General features: G+C 44.8%; 1 long non-coding RNA gene across 1 annotated transcript; it reads left to right on the top strand.

Moving 5' to 3' along the window:
- The first annotated feature begins 336 nt into the window (after positions 1-336).
- On the top strand, positions 337-3,750 carry LOC112972538. The gene is made up of 3 exons (XR_003255709.1): positions 337-395; positions 1,306-1,390; positions 3,532-3,750. It is a non-coding gene; the product is annotated as an uncharacterized LOC112972538 (long non-coding RNA).
- The last annotated feature ends 317 nt before the right edge of the window (positions 3,751-4,067 follow it).

Raw genomic sequence — 4,067 nt, 5'->3', positions numbered from 1 at the left:
TGTAACTGGGAAAAAAGAAGCATTTGATTGTTTTGTATAAGTTTGCAAATTCATTCATGAAATAAATATTTTCCAAAGAATTTTCACTTTAGGATATTTTGTAGCCCAGAAGTGTTGTTTCTAGGGAATTACTTTCATGAAACAGCTGTTTTCACTAAAAAATTTCCAGATTTCAGAGATTTGCATTGCAAATATTTTGCCTGAAGGCCACTGACATAAATAAATAAATGCAGCTATAGGATTGGGTTAGAATGAACAAGAATGTATTTTCTGCCTTTGTARCTATGCAGAACGCTACAACTGTTCACCTGATCTGCAGATCAAATATCGCACACATCTTAGCTCAAAAGCTCCGTTTCTAGCTGTTGCCTCCAAAGAAGCAAAGAAGGAACAAGGTAAAGTAGCGATACTCTGTGCACTGCATTAATTACTAGATTAATCCTGCAAAATCTTGCTCCTGTGGGGGAGGGAGGTCATTCTTAGATGATTAGCACATTTGACTTCAGATTTGGCCTGAATGATGCAGTAAAGATGATAGCTTAATCACACCCTGCTTTACTCTTAGTCTTTTGTATGGTGATAATGATTCCTGTAGTTCACAGCATACAGTGATCTGTGAGCTTGAGTTTAGGGTTGGGAGGGTTTATTTTGTTTATACAGAAGTGAGCCTATGTTCTTTGCACACACAAAATCCCTATTAACTTCTGTGGGCAGAACTGGGAACCCAAGATTAGGCCAAGGCTCATAGTGAAGTTCAGAAGACAAAAAGGAAAAAAGGGAGAGAGAGCAAGAGAATACAGAAACTAAATAAATGCCTCCATCGAGTGTTTTCTTCCTGGCCTCACAGAAGGAAGGATGGTGAGTTTATTGTGAAGGGTCATATTACCATTGCCTGGTAATGGTGCCTGTAATCTTTTGCTCTGTTCAGGTAAAAGACTGCTCTTTTGTGCTGTGGTCTGTGGTTTTGATGATGAACTTCCTGGGAGACTGTAAAGATAAAAAGCTTGCCACACACTGAAGATTTGAAGTGCTATAACTTCTAAGCGGCACTGCTGAAGGATGAACAGGCTCCTGACCTCTGTTCCTAAGTGCTATGACAGTGCTGTAGAAGTTTTTATGATACTGAAACCTCATGTCCCCAAAGGCCTCATTAAAAATATATATWTTTTTTTAATTTGGCTTATTTAGTTATTACTTCAGTTGCTAAAACCTAAGCAAAAGTCACATGCACGCACACAAAAGGAGAGTATTGAGCCCCTAGAGGACACACTGCAAAGTTGATCAGAGACTTTCCTTTGCCATTAGCTTTGCAGGGAAACCAGATGCAGCAGTGACGGGCAGCAGTGCAGGAGTACAGAGCCAGAGGACTGCAGTGAAGATGAAACGGAAGGTACTGCCTTTAGTTCGAACAATACAGATCACAGGCTAAATGACTGAGAAATGGCTTCAGGAGCTTCTTTTTCTTTCCACACTCATATATATGACTGTATGTTGATAGCAGCAGTCTTTTTCCCGTGATGGGCGGCTATTGGTACCAAAATTCCTTTGATGAATCCAAGTTTTTAATGTCTCCTCTTTTTAATCAAATGATCAAATATTGTGGGTGTTCATGCCTTTCATTTGTCCCTGAAGCTGGCTGGGTGGATCATGTTTCTCTGACAGTGCAGGTTAAAATTGTGCTTTGCAAAAGGACCCCATCTACCTCTAAAATTGCCCAAATTAAGACAATGCATTTGCAAGAGGATGCCAGATAAACTGTGCTCCCTGGAAATGCTTTGTTCTCTAGTTCAAGTGCTGGTTTTTTAGCCACATCGTGCATTTTGCCTGTTCTCGTTTTTGCTTGCTAAGTGATTACACAGGACCCTCTGAACATCAGCCCAGTAGGTTCAGGACCTTTGCCTGCCTTCCCCTTCCCCCAGCGCAGGAATTTCACAAGTCACAGAGCAGATCTCAGGGCTGGCAGTGAAAGAAAAATAAGAAGGAGAGAAAGAGGGAAAAAAAGAGAAAAAACAAATTCTGAGGGAGAGTCTGAGGGTCACTTTCCCTCCTTAGTTCGTGAACTATAATTCCAGGTTGGATGTGTCTCATCCCTAATACATGGMGAATTTGGAGAACACAGCTGAGAGTGGGGGGGCTTGAACTGGGTGTCCCACTCCAGATGGGCATACCCAGACCCTGTCGGGAAAACACTTCCTTCTGCTCTCTCTGCTGCTTTCTTCCAGAGGCAATCACAGGTTTCCCTTCTGCTCCAGTCTCACTTCCACGCCTGTCTGAAGCTCTYTGAATCCATTTGCAAATTCTGGATTACTTGTAGCTCTGTAAAAGCTATGACACCCACAAGACCACTTGCTCCCATTTCCTTACCATGTGCACACACACACACAAACACACATACACACATCTCCTTCGGAGCAATGTAAAAGACAGCTCTGCACTTCCTGAACCGTTTTGCCGTGAGTGCTCATCTCAGATATCTCCCCGGTTTGTGCCCATGAAACCAGGGGCAGCATGCTCCCACGGCGCAAACAAAACCAGCCTTTTCCCTGCACGCCCCATCACGGCGCCTCCTGCTTCGTGCTTCCCTGGGTAAGTGGCGGTGGGAAATGCTGAGCTGATGACAGCCCACCCTTATCTGCACAGTGATTTAGAGTAGGAGCTCTTCGGGACTCTGCAATGCAAGAGCCAAATTTCTATTTTTTTTCAGGAAGTTTTTTCTTAAATCCTTATCTCTCAGAGACAGGTGATTTTACGTGGAAAAAGTGTTAGCCTTCACCATGAGTGGTAAAAGCTTGTCAATTCTTAAATGCAGCAGTCTGAAAATCAGTGCTAAGAACCAAGGATGGATCACTGCTTTTTTGAAAATCTTCGATTTTAAGGCAGCCATGGGTCTTGCCCATGCTTATGGTTTCTGTCTCTTTGGATTGGGTTTTCCTCATGTGCTCCACTTTTAGGTGTGTTTTGCGCTTGCAGCCCAGACATCAGTGTAAGTTTTGCTCAAGTGTTTGGTCACGTCTACAGAAACTCGGCCTTGGGCTGACAGGTCCTCAGGTCATGGCCTTGCCGTGATATAAATTCCTGACTCCGGGTGTCACAGACCAGCACAGGGAGCAGGAAAATCAGAAACAGAGAGGTTAATGCTGCATTTGCATTTATGGTGATGTAAGATAAAGAAGTATTATTAAAACATTACTCATGATGTAAGTAAAGMAGCCTGATCGCTGTGTAGGCGACAGGAACTGGAGGGCAAGGCAGCTGATGGCCTTGATACTATTCGCCCACCAGTTACTGCCTTCACATCCTTTGGACTTGGTGGACCAAGCTGAACTTTCAAATCTATATTAAGACATGGCAGACTCTACTGAGACCTGATCTCCAGATACAGATGGATCACTGACCTCTAGCAAGCAGCTGAAAAGAAAACGTAGAAGGACTCAGTCTTCAGGCAGCTCCCCAGAGAGGAGCTCTGGGAGCGTGGGGTGAACCACAGAGAAAGGGTCACTGTCTGGATTCAATTTATTGTTTGTTTTTCAGTCAATGAAGACAGCGCGTGTGCTTGATGCTGAAGGAAAGCAGATCTGCAGTGAATACATTTGAGACTTATCTACCCTTGCAAAAATACATCCCCCCCAGCCCCACAGGCCTGCGAGGTCAGCAGGAGCGCCGGGCGCTCCTGTCGCTGAAATGGAGCAAGGGGCTGCAGCTGCGGCAGATCTGCCTGGCAGGACGGGGCAAGGAGAGCCTGGAGGAGAGACTGCCCTGCCTCTGAAGGGCCTGAGGTCTGCTCAGGGCCAAAAAGGCCATGGGCTTTATTTTAGCCTTTGGATACAGTAACGCTCCTATAGCTCCAGTGCAGGAAAAGCAATGGAATTATTAACATATTGAAAAGCAAATAAATTTCCTTATTTGCAGGCTGTCCTTTTCCCTTTGCTGTCTCTCTCTGATAAATCCTGTCACCATTCTACACCCAGCCTTGCTCCAAAGCCGGGAGCAAGACTGTGCATTTGGACAAGGCTTGGGGACACACTGCCTCGAAGCGTCTTGGGCTCTGAGCTGGCGCAGTGGGGTGA

This window comes from Apteryx rowi, unplaced genomic scaffold (assembly GCF_003343035.1).
Source record: "Apteryx rowi isolate R43461 unplaced genomic scaffold, aptRow1 scaffold_114, whole genome shotgun sequence".
Lineage (NCBI taxonomy): Eukaryota > Metazoa > Chordata > Aves > Apterygiformes > Apterygidae > Apteryx > Apteryx rowi.
The sequence above is the reverse complement of the archived record's forward strand: the minus strand, read 5'-3'. Positions and strand labels throughout refer to the sequence as shown.